The sequence below is a fragment of the Protopterus annectens genome, chromosome 10.part0 (assembly GCF_019279795.1).
Source record: "Protopterus annectens isolate FY-2018-M chromosome 10.part0, PAN1.0, whole genome shotgun sequence".
NCBI classification, from domain to species: domain Eukaryota; kingdom Metazoa; phylum Chordata; order Ceratodontiformes; family Protopteridae; genus Protopterus; species Protopterus annectens.
This window is the reverse complement of record NC_056744.1, coordinates 178897787-178915137: the sequence shown is the minus strand read 5'-3', so window position 1 is coordinate 178915137 and position 17351 is coordinate 178897787.

The window sequence follows — 17351 nt, the reverse complement described above, 5'->3', positions numbered from 1 at the left end:
TGTCCCATTTTAACACCTTTAATCTGTTCAAAAAATAGAATCACACACAACACACATAAGTAGCATATAAAGCAATGGATCCCTTCACTATATGGGTTTCACTTTTGTGAGGAGATAAGCATTGCACATCAATGTGCAGCAATGGTGAGCAGTGGCAAAATCCTGCAGTTATCTCTGCTCAGTGCCGATTAACCCTGCTGCACTATGCCAACACACAACAACACATCTTGTATAAACAATTCATGTTATTGCATTATCACTGTGTATTGAAAAGTAGTTTAAAGCATTAGATACATCTGTATTCGAATCCAGTACCATCTGGCCCCCCAGAAAGAAATGTATCAATGCATTAACACAGGCTGCCATAGAGTCAGTTATGTAGCAGGTATATTTCATTGAATTAATACTAACTGTCAGGCTTTAGCAATGTAGCTTTTGTTTGTGCACTGCCTAGCTACTCACAAATTGGTACCTCTCATGCATATGCACTTTGCTAACCATTACGCAAACCAGATGCTCACTGCATAATGGAAATGTATATATTATGCTGTACTACTGTTATTTACTGTCCATTTTCTGTGTATGACATGAAATTACATGTGCAAACATTACAGACTGAGGGCCCTAACAGCATGTCACATATTTACAATACATACATGTGTTTGCATCCCACCAAGCACTGCAGCCCTGGGATCTCAGTACTTTTCCCACACATATCTCAGCCACACTACAAAATGTAATATTGAATGTTGTGTGCTGTGGAATGCACATCATTCTAGTGGCATGCATAACTGCAACAACTATTTACCAATGCATCTAAAAAGCCTTATCTGCAAGGCCAGTGCAGTAATCAGCATGGACCATATCCACAGGGACATAGGTGACCTTCAGCACACTTGACCCTACTCATTTTGGTTTTCTCAAGGGTAGATCTTACTTACTGGCCCTTGTGGACTTCCTGATACTGGCCCCAAATATCTGGATCAGGAAAAACAGGCCATAACACTAATGTTAAGTTATCCAAGGCCTTTTATGCTATCCTTCATGTCATAGTTAATATTTCCCATGTGAAAATTAGGCCATACAGTACTAGATCAATAGCCAACTAGCTTAATGACACAACATACACTATCAAAGTTGAGGACTGCACCTCTAAACTCGCCCAGTCACCAGTGGAATACCATAAGGATCTGTGCTGGGCCCTCAACTGTTTGTAAAATACTTCCCTAAAGCACAGGCAACAGTAGATGGCCTGTACTTTATCAAGTTTGCAGATGACTGTTAACTGCATGTACTCGTATAGAGTCCCCCAATGATGGTATCATATTACAGAAGGGACTGGCACAAACTAATGACTCATTGTCCCCTTTGTCAATGACATACCCAGGTAGTTATGATATAAATTGCAGCCCACTAAGCTCAAACACAGTGTTGTGAGATTTGGGAACACATGTTGATAGCAATCTACACTTTCATCACTATGTGTCCATAGTGGTGACACACACAATCTGCATTGCACATATACATATGGACAACACATCCAAGACCAGGATAGTCATACCTCTGGTGTACTCTACCCTTATCACACCAATAATGGAGTACAATGCTCACATCTGTCTGCACCTCATGACACACTTGCAGCAACTGGAGAAAACACAGGGTTGTGCCTGGGAGAATCCCAGGCCTCCAAACATAACAAACATGGAAAGACTGACATACCTGTCACTGTACTTGGTATCATGCAGGCTGCTAAAAGATGACTTTTGCCTGTCTTGTAGAGCAGTCTCAGACCCTGGTCTTCTGGAAATGATGGACATCTGCAATTCAAATGAGACAAGACTAATTTGCCTCAAGGTTCTCAACCTAGCGTAAAACTGATCAGTCACAGCTTGAAGTTATGGGAAAGAGTAGTGGAAGCTAGGTTAAAAAGGGAGGTGATGATTAGTGATTAGTAATCAGCAGTATGGTTTCATGTTGGGAAAGAGCACTACAGATGCAATGTTTGCTCTGAGAGTGTTGATGGAGAAATATAGAGAAGGTCAGTCTTTGTGGACTTGGAGAAAGCATATGATAGCGTGCTTAGAGAAGAGGTGTGGTATTGGATGAGGAAATCAGGAGTGGCAGAGAAGTATGTAAGAGTGGTACAGGATATGTACGAGGATAGTGTGACAGTGGTGATGTCGGCAGTGGGAGTGACAGATGCGTTTAAGGTGGAGGTGAGATTACATCAGAGATCAGCTCTGAGCCCTTTCATATTTGCAATGGTGATAGACAGGTTGACAGACAAGATCAGACAGGAGGCCCCATGGACTATGATGTTTGCAGATGACATTCTGATCTGTAGTGAGAGTTAGGACCAGGTTGTGGAGACCCTGGAGAGTTAGAGATATGCTCTAGAGAGGAGAGGAATGAAGGTCAGCAGGACTAAGACAATGTGTGTGTGAATGAGAGGGAGGATAGAGGAATGGTGAGGATGCAGGGAGTAGAGTTGGCGAAGATGGATGAGTTTAAGTACTTGGGATCAACAGTTCAGAGTAATGGTGAGTGTGGAAGAGAGGTGAAGAAGAGAGTTCAGGCAGGGTGTAATGGGTGGAGAAGAGTGTCAGGAGTGATTTATGAAAAACGGGTATCAGTAAGAGTGAAAAGGAAGGTCTACAAGAGGGTAGTGAGACCAGCTATGTTTTATGGGTTGGAGACGGTGGCATTGACAAAAAGGCAGGAGTCAAAGCTGAAAGTGGCAGAGTTAAAGATAAGATTTGCACTGGGTGTGACAAGGATGGACAGGATTAGGAACCAGTATATTAGAGGGTCAGCTCAGGTTGGACGGTTTGGAGACAAAGTCAGAGAGGCGAGATTGCACTGGTTTGGACATGCGCTTAGGAGGGATGCTGGGAATATTGAGAAAAGGATTTTAAGGATGGAGCTGCCAGGTAAGAGGAAAAGAAGAAGGCCTAAGATAAGGTTTATGGATGTGATGAGAGAGGACATGCAGGCGGTTGGTGTAACAGAACAATATACAGAGGACAGGATGAAATGGTAACAGATGATCTGCTGTGGTGACCCCTAACGGGAACAGCCGAAAGAGAAGAAGAAGTTTGCAACCTAACCTGTGACATAAACATAACATGCTGGGGAGACAGATATATCTCACAATGATTCACACTCCTCTGTAATAGCCACCCACTGCATGAGAAGCAGTGCTCCTCAATGATCCTATTCAAATGCAACCTTAAGTATTGGTTGGGTGATTGTAAAGTCACCTCTGGGATGGCACCTTTGTCCCTCATGGACAGGACCAGATAGTGCTGCTCACAAACTCACTCTGCTAAACACGGCCATCCAATTATGCTCAGTAAGGACACCTGTGTTTTACATAGATAGGCTTCTAAACACCCTACTGCTATTAGTCTAATGGCCTCATATGAACCTATGAAATTATGTGCCTGTGCAAGCCTCCCAACCTGTTGTATCCCTAAATGGTCCACTGATATCATCTATTATAAGTTCATCTGCACTCCTGTATAAATCAGACTTGTGCAGTGCCTCTTGCATAAAGTACTGGATTCTGTAGTGTGTGTACTGTGATAGGTAAGGGTTCTGTTCTCACTGCAGTTGACGATGTGTTTGTGTCTAGACAGCAGAGCAGAAGTGTGAATCCAACAGTTACTTCTCCAATGACACAGATTGTCAGTATTTTAATACTTGCACATCCCTACACATCCATTTCATGCAGGTCCCCAATCCCTTGTCTCCCAGATGGCTTTTTAATGTCATCTACTATAGGTTCACCTGCACTCCTGTATAAATCATACTTATGGTGTGGCGCTTGTATAAAGGACTGGATTGTGTAGTCTGTGTACTTAGATAGGTAGGCATTCTGTCTTCATTGAAGTCAGCTGGTTGTGTGTGTGTGTGTGTGTATGTGTCTAGACAGAAGACCAGAAATGTGTATCATACAGTTATTGCTCCAGTGGTATGGATTGACAATATTTTGATACTTGGAGATGCATACACATCCATGTCATGCAGCCCACCCAGCATCTTGTCTCCCACATGGCCTGCTGATGTCTTCAACTAAGTTCACCTGCAGTCTTGTAAAAGGGGGATTTATGCTATGGTACTTGCATTCTCGGCTTGGCTTGGGAGTGCCTTCTGTGTGGAGTCTGCATGTCCTCTCCACGGCTGGGTAGCATTCAAAAGACATGCGTGCATAAATGGGCATGTCTTCGTTGAAGGTTGGCCGTCGAGCTGGCACCTCAGCATTTCGTAAAAATCTACTGCCAATCATTAGTGGACCTGAGTTCCGCTGTGGAGACCCATTACCGGGAAAAGCTGAAAGACAAACAAACAACTTGCATATAGTACTGTAGCCTGTACACTTGGGGTTCTGATCAACTGGGTGTGTGAGCTGTTGATTGACATTATAGAGTATTTTAAACCAGCATGTGGGGGATACTGTTATATTACCTGGAACAGACACTGCTGATGTCATCTGTTATAAAGTGCTGTCTCAGCCACTCCAAATCAGACATGAGCTTAGGTGCTTGCTTAAAGTACTGGGTTCTGTAATCTGTATATTTAAATATGTAGAGGTTCTATAGTCATTGCAATCAACTGGATGTGTGTGTTTGTGAGCTGTTGCATGACATTACAGAGAGCATTTTGCACAAGCACACAGGACACTGTTATATTCCCCTCAACAGACACTGTCAATGTCATCAGCTATATCACATTTTTGGAAATGCAGTACTCACACCAGGGCAGGTACAGATACTGGCCTGGATGCTAGGCAGGAGTTACTTCATCCTATACAATAAAAATTACAGTGACATGGCTTTTAATCTAACCACTTACAGGATCTGTAGGCTCTGTGTTATCTTAATGGGAATACCCTGTGGTGTCTCCAGGTGCTACATGTGTCTCATGAGGTACTCTATTAGTGTTGTAATGAGGTTTGACTATAGTGCTGTCATACAATCCTATGATCTGAATATAATGGTGTGACATATGATGTGCACAACATAGTTTTTCAATAGCAATATGGACATTTGGTAATCAATGTTCAGATTGCTATCTTCATGTGTTCCCAGTGCTTGCATCACTGGGTTTCTGCATAGCAGGACTGTTGTCAATGCTGTGGTTAACATGGAACTCCACTTTTCAGAAGGACAACATTACAAACACATATTTCTGCATTTATTTGTACAATGTATGCCTTTGTCACCATTCAGTTGTGTGTGCTAGCTCCTTCTGTACTATGTTATCACCATTGGTGGACTCAGTAATTACATACAATATGCAAGAATCAGCAAACTTGGTAAGCCAAAGGCCATATACTTTAACCTGAACTGTTGAGAAATACAGTTAAAACAGTGAAGGGCCAAGCAAAGATCCCTGGGGTTTGCCAATGGTGACAGCTCTACTGGTACAGGCTGAGTCACCACATTTCACATGATGTGTTTTGTCAGTGAGCAAATGGAAGTTATGTTTAATCCCCAGCTTAGGGGGGGTTCTCAGTGATACCTGAGTGTGTGATTGTATGAAAACCCTAGGTGAGATCACAATAGGCAGTATGCACTGTCTTACCTTCATGCAGGCCTATCAATGGGCTTTGACAAACATTGCAGATCACCAATGATATGACTCAGCACATATACCTTCCTGATACAGTTGAATACACACTTCATTGCACCCTTCACATGGCCTATGTTCCCTTACACTAGAGTACATCAACATGCATCCACCTGAGCTGGGGGGAACAGCAGCTGATTCAGGCATGTATACGTGCATCTTCTCTTTCTCGACTGTGAGGTAGACCAACATGTCATCATAGATCCCTTCTACATGTACACTAGTAGTATTCCAGGGTTGTGCAACAGGCCTGTGTGAGTTATTAATGCTACATCAGGTCCAATACATCTGACAGATGTCCTGAAAGAGGTCATCAAGGGCATGCATGGTGACAATGGTATCATCCTGTGGAACTGAACAGGTCAAGCCATTTGTCACAAAACCACACTGAGGTATTCAAGCAACACTGTCATATGTGGCCATAAACAGCTATATCACCAAATGGGTAGACCAGCGTATGACATCTGACTATGTTGAAATGTGTGATGTGACACATATCACATATCAGGTCCAGTGATCAGGTCAGTACATCAGGGGTGTCTGCTAGGCCCTTTCCTGCCTAGTAGTTAAGTGATGGACATCAAACATGACATACTCATGATGTGTCCAAACAGCTGCCTGAAGAACCACAGCTTGTGGGCAATCATTGACTCCAACTGTGATACTATTATAATACAGTCAGTATGAACACATACCAAAAACTGCTGACACAACCATGACATCAACGGCATTGGCAAGAAACAATAAGGGATTTGTTGAATCAGGAAACAGACACACCACCCAAGTATAAAGTGGACATCACACCATATAATCAGACCAATAGGTATATGACCCGTGTCCTTGGGTAGATGGTAAGTGATATATCCATCAGTATGTGGTCACAGTCCTGACTACTCACTTGAATGCAACACAAGCACTGGATATGAGAATGACCTGCACATCAGAGGCCATAATAACTTCATGGTTCCCAGGCTTCATCACACTAATAACTGTGTACAATATACCCTTCTTCATGTACCTCCCTGCACATCTTCCAGTGATATATAACTAAAGTGCACCACCTTTGTCACAGTACACTCTCACACAGCTTATTGGCCATACCCAGATACTCTTTCTGCAGAATATACATGACTATCTGATGGTACAGAACATCAGTCAAGTTTTTACACCAGTTACATATGTGCGACCTTATCTGCTTATGCACACACTACATACATAGGTGCTTGACTACATTAATTACATGTATCTCTTCTGTAACAGTATAGATTGTGCCATATATATACCATGCACACAATGCAACTAGCCTGTATTGCCCATACTGTTGCATACAGGTATAGCAGTGTCCCTGCCATACCCAGATACTCTTTCTGCAGAATATACATGACTATCTGATGGTACAGAACATCAGTCAAGTTTTTACACCAGTTACATATGTGTGACCTTATCTGCTTATGCACACACTACATACATAGGTGCTTGACTACATTAATTACATGTATCTCTTCTGTAACAGTATAGATTGTGCCATATATATACCATGCACACAATGCACCTAGCCTGTATTGTCCATACTGTTGCATGCAGGTATAGCAGTGTCCCTCCTAACACCTCCAGCAGATGTTACAGTGCCAGGGCAGTGTGCGTGGTTACCCTCATAGAGTATGGATGCATCATAATAGCTGTTCAAGTGTGTGTGTGTGTGTGTGTGTGTGTGTGTGTGTGTGTGTGTGTGTGTGTGTGTGTCTGCAGACTTATCTCTTATCACTTTACATCACATATGTTATGTCAGAGGCATGGGATTAGTGGTGATATTATTCTGATATTGCCCATGATTGTGGTTGGTTTTTGTAATGCTTTCCATGATCCTTTACCTGTGGCCACCTTGCTACAGACCTCTGCAGAGAGTACAGTCATATTCAGGAATATCAGTTTGGACAGCTTCACAATATGCACCCTACCCCTATTTTATGTCAGATCCCTGATAGATGTACTCTGCATCATTCATGTAAGGATGGTTATCTCATGCAGACATCCTCCAAATTGTTATGTCACCTTGTGTGACAGTCACAGATAACCCATTTTAATGTACAGTCCATATTGTACCTTATAGATAAGTGCTTGGTGTTGCTTCTACAACCATCTTCCATTGACATGCCCTCCTCTGCAGCACATGAGGTAGTTTTACCTGTCCTCTTTCCATGTGTTTATTCCTACAATTTATCTGGGCATTCCTATTCAATACACACATTTCCACTGGGGGATCATTTTACATGGCAGTCCCATGTCCTGTTACAGATCATTAACACAGCTTCAGTACAGAATGCCAGGAATGGGATATCACAATACTCTGCACTGAAGGTACACTGTCCTGGACTGTGTTTGGAGCATATACTTCACATTTATACCTCTGAACTGTCCAGATATTTTCAGGATGCCCAGATGTTTTCATTATCAAATTTATGGCTTTCTGCCATATCACTGGGATGATCTCTGCACTGATGTGACTCAGTATTACATATATTTGAGTGCACACCTCCCAACTGTCCTGACTTGTGCAGAATGTCCAGATTTTGTCTCATATTTGTGATCTTTTCCTCATTACATTTTTGTTTCCTTGCAAATCATAGTCATGCCATTGTGAAATGAAGTTAGAAACTGATGACTGACATTTGAGTTCCAGACTTTATGCTCCTCGGGCAGTTCATGCTAATATACAGCCTATTTATTCTATCAACTTTATAAGTTTGAAAGTGCAATATTAAATATCTGTCCCTATTTTGGGGCCTTTGACCCCCATTATGTATGCCTTTGTCCTTATATCTTGATCAAATGGGATGACAGGTATGTTTGAGTTACATTCTACCACATGTCTATGCAACATCTGTGGCAATTATGTCCCTAGTTCTGGTTAAATGTTCCTGCATTACGTTGACCTATGTGGAGATATGTTGAACTAACAGATTCACAGCTGGCTGTGAAGCCTTGGTGATCATTGTGGCATTCTGCACTAATCCACTGACTGAAGGTGCTCTGATTTACAAGGAATTGATATCCATGGTCTCTTACATGATTTTCTAGCCAGCAACACTCTTACCAGCTTAAGTGCATTGCACCTCATTAATATGCATTGTGCACCGCCGTGGGCCGTGCACCATCATGCTAACATATAAACTCCATGTAGGCTCTACGCGATGCCTACACTGAGTTTATTGAATCCTGAGGACATTTTTTTTATTACTATAACATTTATTTACTGAAAGACTCATGAGTTTGTGCCCCATCTATGCCAATATTGTTATGTGGAAAAGGGAGTGAGATTTCATTTTTAACTCTGCCTACATACCACATATAAAATTATATTTAATATTCCTGGATGACATTTTAGCTTATGATCTTCATCAGCTAATAAGGTTATTAAGTTTATGGACTACATCAATAATTCAACCCATTTCTTAAAATTCACCTACCAGCATGCTTTGGATAGTATAAATTATTTGGATCTAACTATAGCCAAGGGAAATATGAGGAGTAAGTCTAATACTGGAAGCCAGTCTTCTTCAAAACTTAATACATTATAGCAGTTGGCACCCATTTTCATAATACAAAAGTCCTGTCAAGAGGTAATTGGTTAGGCTGGTTAGAGTGATTTCTAAAGACACTACTTTTCATGATGAGACACCTTAATAGCAATGTTTATAGAGAGGGTATCCCAGTGACCTGCTAAAAATCATTAGTTAATCATTAGTTAAAAAGTTAATCTGGATAAGGGTACTGAATATTTACCCCCTCTTTGGCAAACGACTTGTGATACCTAATAATAGCAGCGACTCTAATACAGAGGGAAATTTTGAGAGAGCCATGACTTTGGAATAAAACTTTAAGAGGGTTTCCATTAAGGATAACTTTAATAAGAATTTGAATATTTTTGACCAGTGAGAACCATGTTGATATTTTAGGTAATAGGCATTTTAATTTATGAAATAAGTTTCATTTCAAAGAATAATTTTGAGAGGAAAGAAAACAATATACTTTATAGAAAATGTACAACCAATGCCTATATATTCATGAGTGGGGAAACAATTATAATAAAAATAGAAAGGACCCTTTAAAATTACTACATTTAGGTAACTGTGGTATCAGTGGTTTAATATATTTTGCCAGTTGTGCACATTTTTATTCATATTACATGGTGAAAACGGAGAGGGTTTTGAGGGAGAGAATTTATGAACATTATTATTAAATGAGCAAAGCATTTTATAGGCATAGTTTGATTTGCAATAATCCTGGTGAATTTAAGTCCACGATTTTGGAAAAAGTCCCCTTTGATTTACTGGGGAGCTTGAGAAAATTAATTTGTGGTTAAAGAAGTTATATGGCAGCTTTGGTTAAATGCAGCTACATTACTGGGATACTTGTCTCTTTAAATCCCATTCTTAGACAAAGTACTGACAAACTTTAGTTAATGAAATCATTAGTAGTTAAGTTCATCCAGACACTTTATACATGAATGCATTATTAGCATAGCAATTTTAGTAATGCATTTTGTAATATATTTTTATGATGAAATATTTTATTGACTGTTTTAGCTAACATTTGATTCATTTATACCATTTGTTAAATAACATATTTATATTTAATTTAACATTGTCAATTATAATTGGCTATTTATTCATGAGATTTTTTTAGATTTTTTGTAAAATCCAGAAGATGTGATACTTATTGTTTAGAAGTTACTTAATTAGTTCTATGATAAGTTTGGAATCATATATAAGTTTGGATGTGGAATAGAATATTTAGTTCTGATGAAGTCCGATTAATAAATGAGGTTGAAAGCACTGAAATGAATAAAGTGTGCTTATTTGTCAATGAATTAGCATGTAGCTTTTTTAGAGTGACTGGCCTAACTATCTGAGTGTTATGTCAGATTTTTTTGGTAATTAATATGTCATTTCTGCCATGAATTAGTGGCAATTACAGAGAAAACAGTACGATGACTTAACTAGAGAGAGTAGAAGAGCTTTAATAGCTGTATTGTCACATTGATTTGCTCTAGCAACCCAAATCACTGATGTGATGGCAGGCTATTTGCTAATACTGAACCCCCCACATACAACTAAGCAGTATAGCATACACCATTAAAGACTGCAGATTATGTCATAAAAAGATGCATATGTATATACGTTATTCAAATTACTAGATATTCAGAGTTACTAAACATCACTGCATACAAGACAAAAACAGAGCATGCACTTAATGATTTGACACGTGAATCTCCTCATTGCTTTTGAAATTAGTCAGCGGCTACCTAGGTTCCAACAAACAACTTACAACGTGTACTACCATACTGGGGCCAGATTATGATACATCTTCCTGGTTTCCCTATAAACATCTCTGCAAGACTGATTATTTAAAGTCACATACTATCATAGAAGACTTCTGGGAACTTGTTAAATGACACCAATGCTGATATTGTCATTTTTGCCCAACTATCCTTAAATTCATCACATTTTTTAGCACATACAAATTCAGGAGCAAGTCATCTCATGAAAGGTAGTTTCAGTGAATGCAAATAAAATGAAAGCAGTTCACCAAAACCACTTTCATTGACAGTGAAGATTGCCTTTTTCTTCATTATTATGCAACTTCATAATCAGTGTATATATTTCTTGGGGAGTGTGGTGGTGGTGGTGCAGGACGACTTGCCTCCTGCAAAAAAAAAAAAAACAAATCTTTAAAAGTTCACTGAAGGTTTCATTTCTGTTGACTGAAAATGGCTTCTGCAAATTGCCATGAATCCATACTATTCAATGCTTTGCTAGTATTCCCCTCTTTGTTTCATCAGCAGTCACAAATTAACAACACAGTATCAAAATGTACATTCAGCTTTATCTAAATAATAGTTGTTTGCAATTTGCTTTACCATTCAAAGTCTATTGGTGATTACCAACCCCTTTTAAACATCACATATGGGGTAGTTCAACAGTCATAGTCAAAATAAGACTGTTTACCCATCCAGCCTAATGTTCCTAACACCCCATGCCTTGTCCTGTAGATAAGTACAGAGACGTTAAGGAATGATGACCACAAATGATGTCATAGAAGCAGAGATCTGTTCAATTTTGGACTTAACTGAAACAAAAAATGCACATATTTAAGGCAGAACAACAGCACCACAAGTTCATGCGCATGAAGTCTATCATATATTCTTTATGTTGTACATAAGGCAGCAATTCCCTAGGTCATCCAGCTTTTGTCATGATTGCCTGTTAATTATGAAAATGGTATGTATTTTGCTTCCCTAAAATCAGATTGCATTTCTGAATCATAGGTTCATAGGTTCATAGGTGTGTACTAGGCCAATGGCCCTGGAGCCTTTAGAAGCCTAGCCCATAGAAGTGCCCTGTCATCATGCTGCCATTAGTTCCCGGTGCCTCTACCAAGTAGAGCCACTGGAGTGATCCCTGGGGTGAACTTTCTTTTTCCCATCCACTCATCAAGATTTCTCTTGAAAAGGGCCAGTGAGGTGCTCTGCTTGACATGTATGGGAAGTCTATACTAGAGCATGGGCAGTCTCTTAGTTATCAACCTGTCCCTCCAGCATGTTCTGTTGACTGTGGTAATGAGGTTGAGGTCCCTGGAGCATGTGGTGTGGTGGGATTGGGATTTCTTTAGATGTAACATTTCTAACAGGGCTGGGTCAGACATGGCTTTGTAAGTCAAGCAGAGATTGCTTCTTAATAGATGATATGAAACAGAGAAAAGTTGGAGTTTTTTGAGTCTGTCCATGTAGGGCATGTGTTTAAGGCCTAGGATCCTCTTTGTGAGGTACTTTTGTGGCCTTTCCAGCTGTTGTAGGTGTTTAGTGAAGTACATGCCAAATGGAGCATTATACTCAATGATTGGTCTAATGAGGGAAGAGTAGAGAGAGATGATGACCTCTTTCTTCCTGGATGCAAAACCCTTGATAATGAGATGTGCCACATAGAAGGACTTTCTGACCACAGTTGCAGTGTGGTGGGTGAAGGAGAGGTTGCTGTCAACCTGTGTTCCCAGATCTCTTATAACGCCTTCAGTGTTCAGTGGGCTAACATCAATGTGGTAATTAGTGGGAACTGAGTTTTTTTCCCAAAGGGAATGATGACACATTTTTTGGCATTAAGCTTAAAGATATGGTTTTGACACCAGTTGTTGGTCTCAGTGAGGCCTTTCTGTAGGATGTCTACATCACTTCCAGAGTTAATAATGGCTCCCAGCTTGCAATCTTCGGTGAACTTGGCCAGCCAGAGTCTCTCCGTGTTGGCCTGGAATTCTGAGAAGTAGATGCCAAACAGGAAAGGACCCAGGAACAATCCCTGTGGGACTACACTCGTGACTGGTTGGCAGTCTGACTTGGAGTCTGCTACTCTCACACTGTGGGTTTTATCTGTGAGGCAATTTGCAGCCCACCTAGTGATATAGGGGTTGATGCCTAGTTTGGTGAGTCTATCAATAGTTCCTGAGTGGGGAATGATATCAAAAGCCTTGGCCAGATTGAGGTAGGCTGTATGAACTGCCTTGCCCTTATCCACAGCTCTGCTTATGCACACACTACATACATAGGTGCTTGACTACATTAATTACATGTATCTCTTCTGTAACAGTATAGATTGTGCCATATATATACCATGCACACAATGCAACTAGCCTGTATTGCCCATACTGTGCGTGTACAGGTATAGCAGTGTCCCTGCCATACCCAGATACTCTTTCTGCAGAATATACATGACTATCTGATGGTACAGAACATCAGTCAAGTTTTTACACCAGTTACATATGTGTGACCTTATCTGCTTATGCACACACTACATACATAGGTGCTTGACTACATTAATTACATGTATCTCTTATGTAACAGTATAGATTGTGCCATATATATACCATGCACACAATGCACCTAGCCTGTATTGTCCATACTGTTGCATGCAGGTATAGCAGTGTCCCTCCTAACACCTCCAGCAGATGTTACAGTGCCAGGGCAGTGTGCGTGGTTACCCTCATAGAGTATGGATGCATCATAATAGCTGTTCAAGTGTGTGTGTGTGTGTGTGTGTGTGTGTGTGTGTGTGTGTGTGTGTGTGTGTGTGTGTCTGCAGACTTATCTCTTATCACTTTACATCACATATGTTATGTCAGAGGCATGGGATTAGTGGTGATATTATTCTGATATTGCCCATGATTGTGGTTGGTTTTTGTAATGCTTTCCATGATCCTTTACCTGTGGCCACCTTGCTACAGACCTCTGCAGAGAGTACAGTCATATTCAGGAATATCAGTTTGGACAGCTTCACAATATGCACCCTACCCCTATTTTATGTCAGATCCCTGATAGATGTCCTCTGCATCATTCATGTAAGGATGGTTATCTCATGCAGACATCCTCCAAATTGTTATGTCACCTTGTGTGACAGTCACAGATAACCCATTTTAATGTACAGTCCATATTGTACCTTATAGATAAGTGCTTGGTGTTGCTTCTACAACCATCTTCCATTGACATGCCCTCCTCTGCAGCACATGAGGTAGTTTTACCTGTCCTCTTTCCATGTGTTTATTCCTACAATTTATCTGGGCATTCCTATTCAATACACACATTTCCACTGGGGGATCATTTTACATGGCAGTCCCATGTCCTGTTACAGATCATTAACACAGCTTCAGTACAGAATGCCAGGAATGGGATATCACAATACTCTGCACTGAAGGTACACTGTCCTGGACTGTGTTTGGAGCATATACTTCACATTTATACCTCTGAACTGTCCAGATATTTTCAGGATGCCCAGATGTTTTCATTATCAAATTTATGGCTTTCTGCCATATCACTGGGATTATCTCTGCACTGATGTGACTCAGTATTACATATATTTGAGTGCACACCTCCCAACTGTCCTGACTTGTGCAGAATGTCCAGATTTTGTCTCATATTTGTGATCTTTTCCTCATTACATTTTTGTTTCCTTGCAAATCATAGTCGTGCCATTGTGAAATGAAGTTAGAAACTGATGACTGACATTTGAGTTCCAGACTTTATGCTCCTCGGGCAGTTCATGCTAATATACAGCCTATTTATTCTATCAACTTTATAGGTTTGAAAGTGCAATATTAAATATCTGTCCCTATTTTGGGGCCTTTGACCCCCATTATGTATGCCTTTGTCCTTATATCTTGATCAAATGGGATGACAGGTATGTTTGAGTTACATTCTACCACATGTCTATGCAACATCTGTGGCAATTATGTCCCTAGTTCTGGTTAAATGTTCCTGCATTACGTTGACCTATGTGGAGATATGTTGAACTAACAGATTCACAGCTGTCTGTGAAGCCTTGGTGATCATTGTGGCATTCTGCACTAATCCACTGACTGAAGGTGCTCTGATTTACAAGGAATTGATATCCATGGTCTCTTACATGATTTTCTAGCCAGCAACACTCTTACCAGCTTAAGTGCATTGCACCTCATTAATATGCATTGTGCACTGCCGTGGGCCGTGCACCATCATGCTAACATATAAACTCCATGTAGGCTCTACGCGATGCCTACACTGATTTTATTGAATCCTGAGGAAATTTTTTTTATTACTATAACATTTATTTACTGAAAGACTCATGAGTTTGTGCCCCATCTATGCCAATATTGTTATGTGGAAAAGGGAGTGAGATTTCATTTTTAACTCTGCCTACATACCACATATAAAATTATATTTAATATTCCTGGATGACATTTTAGCTTATGATCTTCATCAGCTACTAAGGTTATTAAGTTTATGGACTACATCAATAATTCAACCCATTTCTTAAAATTCACCTACCAGCATGCTTTGGATAGTATAAATTATTTGGATCTAACTATAGCCAAGGGAAATATGAGGAGTAAGTCTAATACTGGAAGCCAGTCTTCTTCAAAACTTAATACATTATAGCAGTTGGCACCCATTTTCATAATACAAAAGTCCTGTCAAGAGGCAATTGGTTAGGCTGGTTAGAGTGATTTCTAAAGACGCTACTTTTCATGATGAGACACCTTAATAGCAATGTTTATAGAGAGGGTATCCCAGTGACCTGCTAAAAATCATTAGTTAATCATTAGTTAAAAAGTTAATCTGGATAAGGGTACTGAATATTTACCCCCTCTTTGGCAAACGACTTGTGATACCTAATAATAGCAGCGACTCTAATACAGAGGGAAATTTTGAGAGAGCCATGACTTTGGAATAAAACTTTAAGAGGGTTTCCATTAAGGATAACTTTAATAAGAATTTGAATATTTTTGACCAGTGAGAACCATGTTGATATTTTAGGTAATAGGCATTTTAATTTATGAAATAAGTTTCATTTCAAAGAATAATTTTGAGAGGAAAGAAAACAATATACTTTATAGAAAATGTACAACCAATGCCTATATATTCATGAGTGGGGAAACAATTATAATAAAAATAGAAAGGACCCTTTAAAATTACTACATTTAGGTAACTGTGGTATCAGTGGTTTAATATATTTTGCCAGTTGTGCACATTTTTATTCATATTACATGGTGAAAACGGAGAGGGTTTTGAGGGAGAGAATTTATGAACATTATTATTAAATGAGCAAAGCATTTTATAGGCATAGTTTGATTTGCAATAATCCTGGTGAATTTAAGGGTCTGTAGTCGCTCCCCTTTTATGGAGAGGGATGAATGTAGCAGTGCACCATTCTGTAGGGACAAAGCCTGAGGTGAGGCTGTGATTGAATAGGACACACAGGTGTGGTGCTAGTTCACTTTGTAGTTCATGTAGAACACAGCCAGGGATGTTGTCACGTCCCATGGAAGCTGCATTTTTGACCTTGGACAATGAAGCTTTAACCTGTGCTGCAGTAATGCTGGGTGCCTGGCATTCTTCCAGTATTGTGATTGGTCCTTTAGTGGGGATAGGGGTAAAGCTGGCACTGAATCTGCCAGCCAGTATGTTGGCAATATCTGTTGATTCAGTATAGTAGGTACCATTGTGCAGTAACTCAGAGAAAATCTGGGTATTGCCATGGAGATTCTTGATATAACTGTAGAAGGCTTTGTTGTTTTTAATGTCTGCTGCAATTTTGTCTTCATAGCTAGCTTTAGAAGTTATGATGAGGGATCTCAACTTTTTGTTGAGGCTAATAAGGGAATGTTTCCAGTCTTGGGACGTCACCTTTTTCTGCAACAGTTTCTTCCTTTTGTTGTAGAGTTTGTTAATGGCAGGGGCCCACCAGATTGGCTTCCTTTTTTTGCTGGAGACCGTCTTGATTCTGTTGGGTATGGCTAGTTCAATGCATTTATGTACGTGTTTATACAGTGCATTGGTGTATAATTTGGCAGTCATGCACCTATTTTCCATTTATATGGGTGCCGTGAAGTTAGCCACTTCTGTTTTTAGGAGCCCAAAGTCAGCTTTGGAGAAGTTTGTCATAGTGGTTACCTTTGCTGGTGGTGTGGGTGAGATGTGGCTTTCCATGATAATTAGTTTGTGGTCAGATCTAGCCAGGGAGGAATTGACTATTGGTTTTGCGGAATGGTTGCCCATGTTAGTAATAACCAGGTCAAGGATGTTGCTTCCTCTAGTGGGGGTAAGAATGAGCTAGTCCAACGCATTGGAATTAATAAATTCCAGGAAGCTTTGGGCAAGTGTATTGGTGCATGAGTAGTTTTCCCAGTTGATAGAG